This window comes from Colobus angolensis, unplaced genomic scaffold (assembly GCF_000951035.1).
Source record: "Colobus angolensis palliatus isolate OR3802 unplaced genomic scaffold, Cang.pa_1.0 Scaffold271, whole genome shotgun sequence".
Classification (NCBI taxonomy): domain Eukaryota; kingdom Metazoa; phylum Chordata; class Mammalia; order Primates; family Cercopithecidae; genus Colobus; species Colobus angolensis.
In genome coordinates, this window is record NW_012115944.1 from 2175825 (window position 1) to 2194510 (window position 18686).

The following is an 18686-nucleotide window of genomic DNA, read 5'->3' on the forward strand; positions in this document are numbered from 1 at the left end:
AGGAAGGGATCTAGTCTAGGAGAGTACAGTGGTCAGGGAAGGCCCTAGGCCCTATACAAGACAGGTGAGCAATAGCCAATGAAACCACACCACAGTGAGCTGAGATCCGGCCACTGTACTCCAGCCTGGGTGACAGAGCGAGACTCCGTCTCAAAAAAAAAAGAAACAAACGAGAGTACCAACCTGTACATTACCCCAACACTAAGTGAGGTGGTGCTATTTGGAGTGCAGGAAGGGATCTAGTCTAGGAGAGTACAGTGGTCAGGGAAGGCCCTAGGCCCTATACAAGACAGGTGAGCAATAGCCAATGAAACCACACCACAGGGTGTGGCAACTTACGAGGCCTCCATTTCCCGTGCTCTGCTCTGTTTCTCCCCTACAACCCCTGCAGAACTTTATCACCTTGCCACATTCTATATAATGCATTTACCATGCTATTGTCTATCCCAACCAACTAGGTAGAAGTTCCTTTAGGGCGAGGGTCTTTGTTTTGTTCATGTGTCCCAAACATCTCGAACAGTGCTTGGCATAAAATATGTAGTCAAAAAGTTGATAAATAAACGAACAGATGAACAGATGAAATTCACTACATTCAAGAGCTAGGAAGCTGGGAGGCTCAGAGCAAAGCAGCCCTCTCATCTGCTACCTCCCCAGGTGAGAGTATGAGGCTGCATCAGAAAAAGAGGCGGCTGGGGGACTAGTCGCTTTCACCTAAATGGTGATCCTAATTTGGGAAGACATTTGAAAACAGGCCCACCAAAGAGATTTTCTGGTCCCATTGCTTTGTTTTACAGATGAGGAAGCAGAGGGGGAAATAACTCATTTGCCCAAAGTTGTACAGCTAGCTGGTACAGAACCTCCGGACTTTCCCTTATTGAAAGAATACATACAATGTCATCACATGGAGCAAAAACACATACAGAAACAAGATACTGACCCTGTGATTACATTTAAAAACAGCAAAAATGATAAACTCTGCCTATCTGCTCAAGGAGTGCAGAACTGGTCTGCCACTTGGGATTTCCTTTAAGCATTAAGTTAAATTAGGAAACAGCCCTGGTGCTGGAGTCCACATAGCGCTTTCAGGCCAGGCGCCAAGCCCCATTCCGAGGTTGTATTCAAAGAGCAGGCTCCCAATTCTACTGACATTTGTCAACCTGGTTCCAGCAGAGCTTTGGATTTGGTCCAGCCCACTCAATGTGATGCTTGGAAGCAAGTGTCCTCTTGTTTCTAAACCAGCTAATAAGGATCCTCTGAGAAACAACTGAGATGGGTTCATGGGCTGAGACAACTGACTGGTCCTCTCCTGTGTTTTACAGTTGGGCTTGTCAACTCCGCACCTGCTATAAAAACCCTTCCAGGGAACTCTGCCTGACTCAGGCAATGAGGCTAATAGCCAGTTCTCACATGAAAAGGAGAAGGGAGTGTCACAGCCTGCACCCTCCCACCATTTGTTTCCAAAACATACGTTCCCACCCTGATAGGAAAGTTCCTATTTGTTCACAAGCTTCTTTTTGTGCTTTAACTAACTCACTCCTTCTACAAATCCCTTCTCCTCACTCCCACTGGCTACTTCACTTGTGTTATAGAAGGTTCTTTTAAAACCATGAAGATTATTTTGCCCATCAGGGTACTGTGAAGGAACCTGGAAAACAGTATTGTTTTGATTTCTTAAGCCTCATAATATATGGAAAAGGCAATAAACAAATATATAAATAAACAAGCATAAGTTGGGTAACTTATAACATTTAAACACCTTACAATTCAGTAACTAAACATGTTTTAATATAAGGCCCATTAGTTAAAGCTGATAAAAGCAATTTCAACCATTTGTACTCAAAGAAAAAAATCTATTAGTCTTAAATTACCTGCTCTTTAAAAGCTGAATGATATAGTATAGTAAAGAAAATGTAATATTATGTTCCTTTTTTTCTAGGCTTTTTTTTTTTGAGATGGAGTTTCACTCTTGTTGCCCAGGCTAGAGTGCAGTGGTGGGATCTTGGCTCACTGCAACCTCTGCCTCCTGGGTTCAAGCAATTCTCTGCCTCAGCCTCCCGAGTAGCTGGGATTACAGGTGCCCACCACCACACCCAGCTAATTTTTGTATTTTTAGTGGAGACGAGGTTTCACCATCTTGGCCAGGCTGGTCTTGAACTCCTGACCTCATGATCCACCTGCCTTGGCCTCCCAAAGTGCTGGGATTATAGCCATGAACCACCGCGCCCGGTGACCTTTACCTAAATCTATGCCACAAAGTCCTCTGTGTCCCTAGAATAATTCCATGAGCTTTTAATAAGAAGGTAAATGCTTAAAAAGAAAAAAGAAAAACTATTGCAAGGAGAGTTGAGTCAACATAAGTAAAGCTCTCAGAACGGGCCTAACATACAGTAAGCATCATGTAAGTGTCAGTTATTATTATTCATTAAGAACCGTATGAGACACTAGGATCTAATCATAACAAAAGAGATCTGATTCCTGCCTTCATGCAGCTTACAGCCCAATAGGAGACCCCAGTAATCGATAATGACACAAACATAAAATGATGAATTGTAGTAAGTGCCATGAAAGGGTCATACTGGAAACTGCAACAGCATAACAGAAGAAGAGGATCTGGTCTTGTGATGGTGGGGGAAGCACAGTGTTAAAGGAGATTTTCCTGAAGAAGTGATGTTTGAGTTAAGATCTATAGGAATGGAAAAAGGAAAGAAGAATTTCCTGGGCAAAGGGAATAGCCTATGCAAAATTCTGAGACTGCAGAGAATTTGCTGTGTTTGAGGACCCAGTGGACCAGTGTAGCTGGAGAGAGAAAGCAGAGGGGATATGGGACACGGTGGGGTTAGGGGAGAAGTCCCAGCATGCACTCATACGGAGTGGGCCTCAAGGGTCAGAATCTTTTTTCACATGTCTTATTTGTTATCTGTGCGGCTGAAGGAAAGAACAGGAAGGCTGCTGTTCACATCGTTGTAAAGCCAACCTGGAAGGAAAAACAAGCGTTCCCCCTAAGGTGAGGTGTGTAATACACCAACCACAATCTGTTCACACTCTCGGTGAGTCTCCTCCAGTGTTTTCATTTATACTAACATTAGACTGATGTTGCCTAGTGGGTTTACAGCTGAATATTAGCAGAACACATCAGAACTTCGTAGGAGAGTGTAGTAAATATGGCTGTTTCTGTGATGAAATGTGGCCATCAGGACAAACCCCAATGCAGGTTTTCTTGCTTCCTGAGACTCCTCATTTGAAGTGGAGCCATTTATCTGGCTAGCCATCATGCATGGAATCAGAAAGCTCTCTCTGAAGTGCTGAGTTAAACCTGTACCTTCCTGTCTTTTTAATCTTCCAGGCTCCCCATCTCCACAGTACCTGCAGTCAGTGCCAGGACTACTTTCATTATAACAGGCAGAAATCTTGGGGGTACTAAACTTACAGGACAAGGTAAATAATTGGCTCATGGTCTCACATTACTCAAGTAGGCTGGCAAGGACTTCAGGATTTGCCAGTCTCTTCCAGGCACTCCCTGCCTCATACTTCTTCCTGTTGGCTGACTCTTCTATTTCAACTCCTACGTGCTAGTTCACTTACTCCAACCCCGCCCCTAGGCTGGACTCTTATCCTGCATATATACAGAAAGAAGGGTCCTGTTACACACAAGGCAATGCCGCCACAAGGCCTATAAAACTCCTGCCTTCAAGGGGTTTGCCATCTAGCAGGAGAGCCGTGTAATGCAGAAAAAAAGACGGCAAGTTCCATGGCCGAGCTTCCCGAAAGCTGACTTGGCAGCATCCCCAGGTCCTGCACAGGGCAGTTCCAAGAGTCTGGGCCCACTCTACCCTGCTCGGCTGTCTTCTTACTCCTTGCCCTAGCCTGTGTCCATATAGCTCCAAAACCTGTTTTTTATCCTCTCAAAACTCTTTGGTTTAAAAAAAAAAACAAAGTTCCTCAGGTATCCTCATGAGTCTGGAACATATAGATGCTTTTGGGGTGAATGAAGCTGACAGAAGATGAGGTGGGCACACAGATGCATGTTCTGGTTTGAGCTCTGGGCAAGTCATTAGATTTCTCTAGGCATGAGTTTCCAATTTTAGAAAGTAAGAAGCCTGAGGTGTGGATGGTGGCTTCAGCTCTGAAGCATGACGAGCCATGACTTACCAGACCCTCATCTCTCCTCAGGCTTTGCTGCAGCTTCTTCTAGCCCCAACCAATCAAAACATGCCCAAAATCTACGTAAGAATTTCAGAGTTTAGAAGTCCTGATGCCTTTGAACATAGTCATTTCCAATCCTGGTCTTGCAACATCTAAGTGTCTCCACTTATCTCAAAATATTGCAACATTAGAAATTAGTAATAATCTAAGTCATTTTAAGGTTCAGGATAGGGAAAAGAAATACCATGAAAATCAACTAATGTTACGTGGGACCAGGTAGCTGACTCCTAGGCACACACACCTACTGTAGACTCTAAAATCAACCATCTCCTAAACTGAAAGGGCAATGCCTTTTCTTCTCCCAACCACAAATCAGATAAGTGATTGAACTTTTACCAGGCACCGAAAGCCCCAGAGATTTCCAAGCACTGAACCATCAATATTAAGATAACTTAGGGTCAGTTTTACAAGCAACTGTGGCTTGGTTCCCAGTTAGCTGAGCACCAAAACTACAGATAAACTTGTTCTTAATCTCCACATCTAAAAGGAAACCGTTTTCTTCTTTGCAAAACCAGCTCATGGCAAGTGGAAAACGAACCCTAACAGAATTCTAGAATAAGGTCACTGGATTGCTCATAATGAGGCAGTACCTTTAAAGGTCACAGATTCCCCAAATTTGTTCTTACAACTTTCTTACAGCATTTGAATTTATCTGGAGATGTTACAAATACTTCTACAATGGCAAAAACAATGTAATCTTATTTAATATAAAAAAAATACACACACACATACCCATTTGTGTATCTGAGAGCACAGCCATCACAAAAATCAAAGAATGGCTGGTTCTGACCCCTCTGAGTTGTCGGGGCTTTCTGAGAGTTCCCTGACAGGATTTAATGTCTTATCATGTTATCCTTAAAAATCAACAATGTGGCCGGGCGCGGTGGCTCACATCTGTAATCCCAGCACTGTGGGAGGCCAAGGAGGGTGGATCACAAGGTCAGGAGATCGAGACCATCCTGGCTAACATGATGAAACCCCGTCTCTACTAAAAATACAAAAAAAAAATTAGCTGGGCGAGGTGGCAGGTGCCTGTAGTCCCAGCTACTCAGGAGGCTGAGGCAGGAGAATGGTGTGAACCCAGGAGGTGGAGCTTGCAGTGAGCTGAGATCTCACCACTGCACTCCAGCCTGGGCAACAGAGCGAGACTCCATCTCAAAAAAAATAAATAATACAAAAAACTAGCCGGGCGAGGTGGCGGGCGCCTGTAGTCCCAGCTACTCAGGAGGCTGAGGCAGGAGAATGGTGTGAACCCAGGAGGTGGAGCTTGCAGTGAGCTGAGATCTCACCACTGCACTCCAGCCTGGGCAACAGAGCGAGACTCCATCTCAAAAAAAATAAATAATACAAAAAAGAAAAAGAAAGTAAAGTCAACAATGTTCACACTCAGTCCCTCATATTTGCTCAGGATTTTCAGACATACCTGAGGACTATCAACACCCGTCCTCCAGAAGATTAGACAAGAAACAAACGAGGCCGGGCGCGGTGGCTCAAGCCTGTAATCCCAGCACTTTGGGAGGCCGAGACGGGTGGATCACGAGGTCAGGAGATCGAGACCATCCTGGCTAACACGGTGAAACCCCGTCTCTACTAACAATACAAAAAACTAGCCGGGCGAGGTGGCGGGCGCCTGTAGTCCCAGCTACTCAGGAGGCTGAGGCAGGAGAATGGCGGGAACCCGGGAGGCGGAGCTTGCAGTGAGCTGAGATCCGGCCACTGTACTCCAGCCTGGGTGACAGAGCGAGACTCCGTCTCAAAAAAAAAAGAAACAAACGAGAGTACCAACCTGTACATTACCCCAACACTAAGTGAGGTGGTGCTATTTGGAGTGCAGGAAGGGATCTAGTCTAGGAGAGTACAGTGGTCAGGGAAGGCCCTAGGCCCTATACAAGACAGGTGAGCAATAGCCAATGAAACCACACCACAGGGTGTGGCAACTTACGAGGCCTCCATTTCCCGTGCTCTGCTCTGTTTCTCCCCTACAACCCCTGCAGAACTTTATCACCTTGCCACATTCTATATAATGCATTTACCATGCTATTGTCTATCCCAACCAACTAGGTAGAAGTTCCTTTAGGGCGAGGGTCTTTGTTTTGTTCATGTGTCCCAAACATCTCGAACAGTGCTTGGCATAAAATATGTAGTCAAAAAGTTGATAAATAAACGAACAGATGAACAGATGAAATTCACTACATTCAAGAGCTAGGAAGCTGGGAGGCTCAGAGCAAAGCAGCCCTCTCATCTGCTACCTCCCCAGGTGAGAGTATGAGGCTGCATCAGAAAAAGAGGCGGCTGGGGGACTAGTCGCTTTCACCTAAATGGTGATCCTAATTTGGGAAGACATTTGAAAACAGGCCCACCAAAGAGATTTTCTGGTCCCATTGCTTTGTTTTACAGATGAGGAAGCAGAGGGGGAAATAACTCATTTGCCCAAAGTTGTACAGCTAGCTGGTACAGAACCTCCGGACTTTCCCTTATTGAAAGAATACATACAATGTCATCACATGGAGCAAAAACACATACAGAAACAAGATACTGACCCTGTGATTACATTTAAAAACAGCAAAAATGATAAACTCTGCCTATCTGCTCAAGGAGTGCAGAACTGGTCTGCCACTTGGGATTTCCTTTAAGCATTAAGTTAAATTAGGAAACAGCCCTGGTGCTGGAGTCCACATAGCGCTTTCAGGCCAGGCGCCAAGCCCCATTCCGAGGTTGTATTCAAAGAGCAGGCTCCCAATTCTACTGACATTTGTCAACCTGGTTCCAGCAGAGCTTTGGATTTGGTCCAGCCCACTCAATGTGATGCTTGGAAGCAAGTGTCCTCTTGTTTCTAAACCAGCTAATAAGGATCCTCTGAGAAACAACTGAGATGGGTTCATGGGCTGAGACAACTGACTGGTCCTCTCCTGTGTTTTACAGTTGGGCTTGTCAACTCCGCACCTGCTATAAAAACCCTTCCAGGGAACTCTGCCTGACTCAGGCAATGAGGCTAATAGCCAGTTCTCACATGAAAAGGAGAAGGGAGTGTCACAGCCTGCACCCTCCCACCATTTGTTTCCAAAACATACGTTCCCACCCTGATAGGAAAGTTCCTATTTGTTCACAAGCTTCTTTTTGTGCTTTAACTAACTCACTCCTTCTACAAATCCCTTCTCCTCACTCCCACTGGCTACTTCACTTGTGTTATAGAAGGTTCTTTTAAAACCATGAAGATTATTTTGCCCATCAGGGTACTGTGAAGGAACCTGGAAAACAGTATTGTTTTGATTTCTTAAGCCTCATAATATATGGAAAAGGCAATAAACAAATATATAAATAAACAAGCATAAGTTGGGTAACTTATAACATTTAAACACCTTACAATTCAGTAACTAAACATGTTTTAATATAAGGCCCATTAGTTAAAGCTGATAAAAGCAATTTCAACCATTTGTACTCAAAGAAAAAAATCTATTAGTCTTAAATTACCTGCTCTTTAAAAGCTGAATGATATAGTATAGTAAAGAAAATGTAATATTATGTTCCTTTTTTTCTAGGCTTTTTTTTTTTGAGATGGAGTTTCACTCTTGTTGCCCAGGCTAGAGTGCAGTGGTGGGATCTTGGCTCACTGCAACCTCTGCCTCCTGGGTTCAAGCGATTCTCCTGCCTCAGCTTCCCAAGTAGTTGGGACTATGGGCACACACCACCACGCCTGGCTAATTTTTGTATTTTTTTGAGTAGAGACGGGGTTTCACCATGTTGGACAGACTGATCTCTAACTCCTGACCTCAGATGACGCCCTGCCTCAGCCTCCCAAAGTGCATGGACTACACGCATGAGCCACCATGCCTGGCACTTTTCTTCTAGTTCTAACACTAACTAGCGGACTCTGTCAATCCTAACCTCTCTGTAAAATGAGCCGAATGCTGTCTCTAGTCTGGTCCCGTGCTCTGCGACATGACTGGGAATTTGGGGAAGCATTTGTTCTTTCCAGGATTAAGCTACAAAAATTACTTGAAGGCCTCATCCTGGCTGCACATCAGAGTCACTTGGGCCTTAAAACATTTGTTATTGGTTTGTTTGGTAGAGATGGGGTCTCTCATTGTTACCCAGTCTGGTCTCAAACTCCTGACTTCAAGTGATCTTCCTGTCTTGGCCTCCCAAAGTGCTGGGATTACAGGTGTGAGCCACTGCACCTCACCTTAAACTTTTTTTTTTTTAAAAAAAAGAAAAGATGCTGGGAGATTCCAATTTCATTCACCTAGGATGGGGCCTCAGCATAGGGTTTTTAAAAAGCTCCCCAGGTGACTAAGTCATGGCTGGGAAGCACTGCCTCAGGTAACACATTCCTAGCCACAACTGTGGCTCCCAGTACAGATGATTCTCTCACTCCTAGTGGCCTCTCAGGAGTCACGGGCCATTTGCTTTAAGAGAAGAGAGATCTGATTTACCTTGGTCAACAAACTCCTCTGACTCAACTGGAGATCAATGACGATGTCAGGTTCTAGGGGTGACAGCACTGTTTGTTCAGAGAATGTACAGAAAAATTCGGTTTCCATGACAGACACTCCTGCAGCCCAGACAAACAATTATTCCCTCATCTGACATAGAGGGGGGAAATGATCCACCGGAGAATGGTATGGTTTTGAATTATAATTATAAATTAGTCTACTAACAAAGGAAGTCATGTTTAATACATGAGAGGACAACTCTGGGCCAAGGTTCATTTTTTTAACAGTGAAACATCATGCTGAGTGAAAAATGAAACTGACATGGAATAATCACAAACCGTTTACCTCATGGGGTTTGGCAATGGAAAAATTAATCTCACTACTGATAAGAAGAGCCCACCAAAAGAACACTACACACTATGGGTCACGTCCACCCAAGCAAATATCCTGAAAGCTCCTCTAATTCTGTAGAAAGACACACAACTGGTGCAATCCCATTAAAGAATATAAAATATAGCTGAAGCAACACCTCCCACCCCCATCCATACCCCCTTGATTGATGATAATACAGCCCCTTGTTTTATTGGTCTTAAATCAGTCTCAAAAAGGAATTCAATAAATATCTGCTGAGTGCCCACTACAGTCGTTATAACCAGCATGCCATGTTAAATGCCACAGAGGATACAACCAACAGCAAGCCAGGGTCCCTGCCTTCTAGGATGAACCAGCAAGGGAAGTGAGATACACTCCCAAGGTCACCTTCCTGGCCCCCTTGCTCCTTCCTTCCCTCATTAGTCTCTTCTGAGAGCTACCTAAGCTAACTTGAATCCCTCCATTGTGGTTTAAAAGCCACAGTCAGGCCTTCTCACAGCCCCACTCCTGTCGGGATGTCAGGACTGTGGGAACTCCGTTGGAGAGCCCCACCGGGGGACTCTGCCGGCTTTCTTTGCCGGAGGCCGACAGACTTCTCCCTACCCACCTTCTTTCCCTGAAGCTAGGTGACCAAAATAAACTTGAACCTGTTTTGCTCCTAAAAAAAAAAAAAAAAAAAAAAAAAAAAAAAAAAAAAAAAAAAAAAAAAAAAAAAAAAAAAAAAAAAAAAAAAGCCACAGTCACGGCCACTGTCTCTCTGCTGTCATCACAGACCTGCTCCCTGGTGCCAGAACTGCTTGGCAGGTGGGGCCTCTGCAAAGGCAAATACCCAGAACCAGCATGGTAATGCAGAAGTTTCAGGATTTCTTAGTGAAGGCTGTGACTGAGCCAGACAAGAGAGGCTTTGGTTAAAAGCCTCTAAGGAAAGAACTTTCAGTTTTGTTCTTTCAGACATATGACTAGGCGAGATGTTACTGAAAACATGCACCTGCTTGGATATTATTAGACTCCAAGCAAAGAAATGAGCTTAAACTGTGAATTAGGCTTAGCAGGCTTTTTTTTTTTGAGATGGAGTCTCGCTCTGTCGCCCAGGCTGGAGTGCAACGGCAGGATCTTGGTTCACTGCAACCTCCGCCTCCCAGGTTCAAGCAATTCTTCTGCCTCAGCCTCACAAGTAGCTGGGATTACAGGTGCCTGCCACAATGCCTGGCTAATTTTTGTATTTTTGTAGAGATGGGGTTTCACCATGTTGGCTGGTCTTGAACTCCTGACCTTGTGATCTGCCTGCCTCAGCTTCCGAAAGTGCTGGGATTACAGGTGTGAGCCACCATGCCCGACCTAGCAGGCTGTTAATCCCTACTCTTTCCATGATTGCTGGATTTGACTCTACAGTTGAAAATGGTCAGTTTTCTTACGGAGACTCTCAGGTGAAGGCAGCCCATCTCAAAATGGCATCTTCGCACAACTGCAACAGAAGGCCATGATTCTTGACGGAGGAAAAAGAGCATTATCTGGGTATTTTCCTGAAGCTTACAAGAAAGCCTACTAGCCTAGACCTTCTCTAGATCCTTGTCTCATGGCCACGTAGCTTGGTCAGCTCCTCAGGGTATGACAGGGTATGACTGAGGGCAGCCAGACTGGTTTGTCCCAACATACACACCAGAACATAAGCACTGCAGGGGCCGCTCTTCAAAGGGAGGTAGGAGGATCTAGTTTAAGGTTTGGTTCTGCCACTCACACATGACCTTGGACAGGTCACCAGCCCTTGCTGGTTGGCTTTTCCCATCTGTCTGTTCTGGAAGACAGAGGAGGGTAGTAATTTTTTTCAGCTTGGGAGAGGAGGGTAATGCCTGAGAGAGGGTGCCCCAAATACCACCCTCCTAGGTTCTGATGTGCTCATACTGTTACTGAGGGATGTGCATCATATTTCTTATGTGCAGCTGGAGGGGGAAAAAATTGAGACTCATTGGACTACATGGCCGAGAGCCCATCAAGCAGTCTAATGCACTCTGATTCCAGTTATCTTGGGAGGCCACACATCTATTTATACATGCTTCTAGGGCTCAAAATATTTCTGGAATTCTTTGGAAATTCCCTTCAAAGAATATACTTTTGAATCCCCTAAATGGTAAAAATCCTGCTCACTTTAGGATGGATTTCATTTTAATAAATAGTTGAAAATCAAATCCAAGTGTCCTCAATAAATCGTGTGTTCAAACTGGGTAATAACTATTTTGATCAAAAGTGCAGTGTGAATCATGTAAAAGTCCTATTAAGCAAAGACTGGAAGGAACTGGAGAATGTTTTAACTTGTATAAGGATAACTGGCTTAAGAATAAATATTTGTTTTTAGAAGTTCGTTTTTGTTTTAAAGTTGAATTATTAAATGGGTTAGACAAGTTATTAAATTTAACTGGAAATTCTTTTATTTTTATTTATTTATTTATTTATTTATTTATTTTTTTTTGAGACGGAGTCTCGCTCTGTCGCCCAGGCTGGAGTGCAGTGGCGCGATCTCGGCTCACTGCAAGCTCCGCCTCCCGGGTTTACGCCATTCTCCTGCCTCAGCCTCCGGAGTAGCTGGGACTACAGGCGCCCGCCATCTCGCCCGGCTAATTTTTTGTATTTTTTAGTAAAGACGGGGTTTCACCGTGTTAGCCAGGATGGTCTCGATCTCCTGACCTCGTGATCCACCCGTCTCGGCCTCCCAAAGTGCTGGGATTACAGGCTTGAGCCACCGCGCCCGGCCAGAAATTCTTTTTTAAAGACTGATTTCCATAACATGCAAACTCATGCCAAAGGGTGATTATTTTGAAAGGGACATATTGTTTTGGAAGAATAAATTCAGGTACATTTGTAGGAAAAGCAAAACAAAACAAAAGATAAACCACCACAGATATTACATTTATTTTTTTATTTTTCCAGGTAGATAACCTCAGCAAAAGGTATTACTTTATTATCAAGTGGCACTTTAATATTCCTAGGAAGAACAGCCACATGTTTTAAGAACTGCAGCCTCCAAAAGGGACAATCAATGTATCAACTCTGATTTATGAACAGTCTTGAGGCAAAATTGTAAATGGCCTCACAACTGACCATACAAAGAATCTTATCTGCAGAAGGCGGGCAACCCTCAAAACCAGAGAATTATCCCGAGGTAGTTCAGGGTGCTCACGGGAGCCACATCTGCTAGAAAGCTGATCTGAAACCACTGCAAACCAAAGGACCCCACAAGTGAGTTATTTAACAAATCCAAATAAAACATTTTCTCAACAGCTTTTAGGTACAAAAGGTGTCATCCAGAGAACTGCCCTGGTTTATTTACATCTTTAAAATATAAACAAAATGTAAACATTCTGTTTTCATTCAACTTAAAAGTCCACACTCCTAAAAGAAAGTGGTCACTGATAAAAGAAAATGGTATACTTTAAACTGCCTGTCATAAAAACAATTTAAGGTTAGTTTTGTGGTTTTTAAAACATTCAATATTGCTTAGGGGCTGGGGGAGAGGGCTGTAAAATACTACATACAATCAGCAAATTTCAATTCTAGGAATTTCCTTGAATTCAAGGAAATAACTAAGTAGTTAAAACTCATTCAAGAGTTTAGCAACAAGAAAGTTCATTACATTGTTACAATTTTTATAATGAAAATGAAAACATCTGTGTAGTGAAAAAAATTTAAAAAATAAAATAAAAACAGCCACAATACCTAAATGATTGAGTGGTCAAATTATGGTACATTCATTCCATTCAGAGAAATACTATGCAGTCAATTAAGAATAACGTTGCAGAATTAAGTGTATTGATATAGATCTATATGTTCCAGTGTAGGGAAGAAAAGTATTACCTGTAAATATGTGCACAGAAAAAGCATCTGAAAGAACATATGTCAAGATATTAGTAGATTAGTCACTAGAGAAATGCAAATCAAAGTTATAATGAGTTACCAGTCCACATCCACCAGGATGGCTAAAATTAAAAAGATAGGTAATAACGGTTAGGGAATAAGAGACATTGTAACCCTCCTACATTGCAGGTGGGAATGTAAAACAGTGCAGCTGCTTTGGAAAACAGGCAGTTCCTTGAAAGGTTAAACAAAAAGTTACCATATGACCCAGCAATCTCATTCCTAGACACATGCCCGAGAAGAGTGAAAATAAATGCCCACTCAAAAATTTGTACACGAATGTTCATGGCAGAATTATTCATGGTCCCAAAGCAGAAACAATCTAAACGTCCCTCAATGGATGGATGATATGGTTTGGCTCTGTGTCCCCACCCAAATCTCATCTTGTAGCTCCCATTATTCCCATGTGCTGTTGGAGGCAGCCGGTGGGAGATAACTGAATGATGGGGGTGGGTCTTTCCCATGCTGTTCTTGTGATAGTGAATAAGTCTCACGAGATCTGATGGTATTAAAAATGGGAGGCTCCCTGCACAAGATCTCTCTTTGCCTGCTGCCATCAATGTCAGTAAGATGCGACTTGCTCCTCCTTCATGATTGTGAGGCCTCCCCAGCCACGTGGAACTGTAACTCCATTAAACCTATTTCTTTTGTCAATTGCCCAGTCTCGGGTATGTCTTTATCAGCAGCATGAAAATGGACGAATACAATGGATAAATAAAATGTGGTATATTCATATAATGGAATATTATTCAGCAATAAAAAGGAACAAAGTACTGACACATGCTATTATACAACATGGATGAACCTTGAGAATGTGATGGTAAGTTAAAGAGGCCAGTTACAAAAGACCACATAATGTATGATTCCATTTATATCTTATATAAAGATGTCCAGAACAGGCAAATTTATAGACAGAAAGTAGATTTGTGGTTGCCAAGGACTAGGAGGTTTAGGGGGAAACAGTGTGTAACAGCTAATAGGTATGAAGTTTATTTCTGGGATGATAAAAATGTTCTAAAATGGAATGTGGTGATGACTGCAGAATTCTGGGAATATACTAAAACCCACTGAATTGTACACTTTAAATGGGTGAATTGTGATGATAGGTGAATTATATCTCAATAAAATTGTTAAAAATCTACATAGAGGTAATGTTTGGAAAATAAGATAATAGAAGCCTTGTTTTTATTTTTTAATTTAGGCTTATCTATCCTTTCTAAGTTTTCTACAATGAATATGATTACTTTGAGACAATGCCTCAAAAAAAAAAAAAAACTTCCCCTGTTATCATACAGAAAGCACCAAACCCAAAATAATTGAAAAAATGAAAATACCCCTTTCCTTATGATCCCTATGGCCACAGCAAGATGACTGGCAGTCAAAGCTCAGCTTATTACCGCATCAACCCTGATCAGTTACAACCCCAGTCCCCAACCCATGGTTGGGCACAGAAGCTCAAGTTTTTTTTTTCTTTTTGAGACAAGAGTCTTGCTCTGTTGCCCAGGCTGCAGTGCAGTGGTGCGATCTCAGCTCACTGCAACCTCTACCTCCCAGGTTCAAGCAATTCTCCTGCCTCGGCCTCCTGAGTAGCTGGGATTACAGGTGCATGCCACCGTGCCCAGCTAATTTTTGTATTTTTAGTAGAGACGGAGTTTTGCCATGTTGGCCAGGCTGGTCTCGAACACCTGACCTCAAGTGATTCGCCCACCTTGGTCTCCTAAAGTGCTGGGATTACAGGCGCAAGCCACCATGCCTGGCTGAGAAGCTCAATGTTTTTCACATGGATGATGGTTTACTGAGGTGCTACTAAAATGACAAATGTGATGGTGTACTCAGAACATTTCCTATCGGGTTAGAGAAGACGTTCTGTGGGGAAAAAGTGAACAAAAATAGATCACATCATATTTTTATACTGTTGTATTTGCTGTATGTTTGTACATGAGCAAAGATCATAAGATAGTGATATAGAGACTGTCTAAAACCAGCTGTGTTGCTCTAAGGCAGGGAAGTTTGAAACCAAACATGGGATATAGGTAAAGATAGATGGAAAAAAAAAAAAAAAAACTGCTTCTGGGAAGTATTTCCAACCAGTATGTTTATTATTCACAAACTGTGATTCACCAGTCCTATTTTTTAAGCCAGCATCACACTCTAATCATATTCCTAGGTTACAAGCCCAGAGTTTGTGCATAATAAAAACTGAATCCATTAAGATGATACATTAAGCTTTTCTCCCCTATGTCATCTCTTTAGGGAGAACATTTGATTATAAAACCTACAAAATATTGAACCTACATATTACTTTGGATCCCGAAACCAAAGAGGTTTCCTATGAAAACGAAACAGTTATCCAAGGATTCTTTCACCTGAAAAATGGAGTCAAAATCTGGGGCAGGCAAATAATGAAACCCTCAGACCCATGCAAGTGACACTATTCCATCCAGACACGAAGAAATTTTTATGTGGTTCACTGGATTTATGCTCAGAAACATGGTCTATTGTTGAACTCTCTCTCGAATAACTCTCAGATACATTTTTCTCCCGTGCTCTGAGAAGCTACATTACTGCAGAAGGCTGAGTAGGCAGGCAAGTTAATGAAACAATACACATGTGCACAACTACAGTTTAATTTCATGATCAGCAGCCCTGATAACAAACTCAATGAAACATTCTACTTGTGGCCTCAGTATAAACACTTGATATCGCCTATTAGGATAATGAATGCAGGTGATCACTGTCAGAACAAATGATAAGCAAAGACATTGCTAGTTAAGACTCATCTATCAGATTACAGTGTTTCTGTACACATATGATCCTCAGTTCTCGGTGACTTTTTAAAAACCTCCCTCTAAAACCAAAATATTGGCTAAATGAAAGAAATTTGATGTAGCTTTTTAAAAAAAGGTACTTTGCCTCACATTGTACTGATCTCTTTGATAACTGAGAGATGTGGCACCTAAACACCATAAAATGAGGACTGCTGACAGTGATGATGTAACATTAACCAACTCTAGGAGCAAGATATAGGTCTAGGAAGAAAGGAGAAACTCACTGACTAAATAAGCACATTCTGGATTAACAAAAGACAGCCTCAAGTGCTTAATAATGCCAATGTTATTGCGTTTTGGATCTGGTAGCCTAAAGTCTCAACTCATAATGAGTCAATGTCTGGCTCAAAAAGACACACACTGAAAGAAAATCACAGTATTGCCTCCAATGCAACAGTTACTCCATCAATCAAAAAGAAACATCAAAAATTATTTCTTGCAGAGGCATAGTATAACATTCAAAAAATGATGATGTAGAGTAAAAAGCATCTTTGGAGGGTAAAGAGAATTTACATTTATTATCTATTAAGTACGTGTGAAGGTGGTGCCTTCCTTCACATGTTAGCTGTCCCAATTTCACCTATCAGGAAGCAGTCTCTAAGAAGTAAAATCACGGCCGGGCGCGGTGGCTCACGCCTGTAATCCCAGCACTTTGGAAGGCCAAGGTGGGTGGATCACTCGAGGTCAGGAGTTCGAGACCAGCCTGGCCAACAGGGTGAAACCGCGTCTCTACTAAAAATACAAAAATTAGCTGGGTGTGGTGGCAGGCACCTGTAATCTCAGCTACTTGGGAGGCTGAGGCAGAAGAATCACTTGAACCCAGGAGGCGGAGGCTGCAGTGAGCCGAGACCACACCATTGCACTCCAGCCTGGGCAACAAGAGCGAAGAAACTCCCTATCAAAAAATAAAGAAAAAGAAGAAGTAATAGTAAAAGAATATGCCTAGGGCACAGCTAGCAAGTGACCAGTTAGAACTCAGGTTTGTCTGATTTTATACCCACTGCGTTCTGCACATCACTGTTGCCTGGTTTAACTGCAAACTTTGCTATGAGTTTCATTCACAATTTTAAAATAATAATTTTTACTATGTTTGGGGATGAAAACTCTTGAGAGAAAATTCTAGGAGTGAAATTCTGACCTTTTTTTTTTTTTTTTTTTTTGAGACAGTCTTGCTCTGTCCCCCAGGCTGGAGCACAGTGGCTTGATCTCTGCAACCTCCGCCTCCCGGGTTCGGGTGCTTCTCCTACCTTAGCCTCCCCAGTAGTTGGGATTACTGGCCTGCACTACCTGCGCATTAGCCTGGCTAATTTTCATTTTACTTACTTATTTATTTATTTATTTTGTATTTTTAGTAGAGACAAGGTTTCACCAAGCTGGCCAGGCTGGTCTCGAACTCCTGACCTCAAGTGATCCACCCACCTCAGCCTTCCAAAGTGCTGGGATTACAGGCGTGAGCCAACGCGCCCAGCCTGACTTTTCACCTAAATAGTAGTTACACTAAACTATAACCTTTTCATAAGGGTATAGAATATTTTATCATGAACTCTGAAGAAGTTTGGATTTCTAAATACAAATTGGAAATATTTACACAAACTGAACCTATAGTTCCAACTAAAGCTAAATCGTTATTTTTGGCTCTTTAGCCTAAGTTATTCAATAACCAAACACTAGAATCCAGTGAAAAAGTAGCAAAAGGAAAGAAGTGGCAAAGGAAACCACATACACCTATCCCTTGACGATATGAAATGATCGAATTCCATGTCTAACATTTGGTCATTCTACTTACACCCTCATTTGTGAACAGATGCCAGGCAGTAGTTACCAATCCAAAGTGAGATGCTCAAGTTCAAAACCTGACCTTAGTTGTAGAAGTGGGGTTTTTATTTTAAAGAAAAACTTAACTTCCACAAGTTCTATTATAAAGAAAGTATCTACAAATTTTCCTTTATTAAAAAAAAAAACCACACAAAAAAAACCCCAAATTTGAAAAAGGTGACCTTATTTATTTACTTCGTCTGTTTCCAAATTCTTGTTACTCCAAGAGTACAGACAGTTATTTACCTAAAATGCAAAACCTCCAAAGAGTTCACGCGGTGGCTGGCACGCAGGCACACACATGTCAGTGTTCTACTGGGACACTTGGTGCATGATATCCCTATTAAAGAGTACACAGTACGTTTAAAGAGGTCATTAAACAGAACACGGACAAATTTGCCACGGTCACATCCTGAACAATACATTTTGTAAAAAACACTCGCTAATTTAGGTTCTTCCAACCAGAAAAAAAAAAAAAAAAAAAAGCCAAGTCTCCCACAAAATGTCTCCAAATCCACAGCTGAGTGAAGGTCATAAATAGTTAAATTAATGTAAACCAGGCCCTATCATTCGTCTCCTCCAGAAAAAGATGAAAAGACATTTCTGATGACCCCAGGTGCCCTCCCACGAGGAGACAGTCTTTCATTTGAGGTTCTGAAGGGGCCTCACCTCGAACCCATGTGGGATCTTCCAAGAGTGCAATTCCCACAGCTCCACTTGCTCAAGGAAGTCTTGGTGCACAGAAGGAAGCCTGCAACCTCCCAGTACCAAGAAACCGGCAGGGCAAGTGGCAGAAGCCAGCTCTCGGGTGAGAGTCCCTACTCCCTGTTGCATTCGTTCCCCAAAGTTTTCGAATTTTTAAAAAGTTCAAACACGGATTCGAAGCGCAAGACAGACCCTTCCCCTGGATCCCAGCGCCCTTTCGGCTCCTCCCGCGGCCCCCGCCAGGCAGAGCCGGCGCCCACCCGCGAGGAGGAGGGTCCCGCAGGTGGGCGGCCTCCCCAAGCCGGAGCCCTCTGGGACCCCCAGGTGCCGTCCAGGGCGCCACGAAGTTGCGCCCGAGCCCGCGGGGTCCGGGAAGCCGCTGCCCCTGGATCCCAGCGCCCTTTCGGCTCCTCCCGCGGCC

At 42.9% G+C, this 18686-nt stretch overlaps 1 protein-coding gene across 1 annotated transcript in view; it reads right to left on the bottom strand.

Moving 5' to 3' along the window:
• ERN1 (endoplasmic reticulum to nucleus signaling 1) overlaps positions 1-18686 on the bottom strand; it is a 92043-nt gene that overhangs the window by 72904 nt on the left and 453 nt on the right. The window lies entirely within an intron of this gene.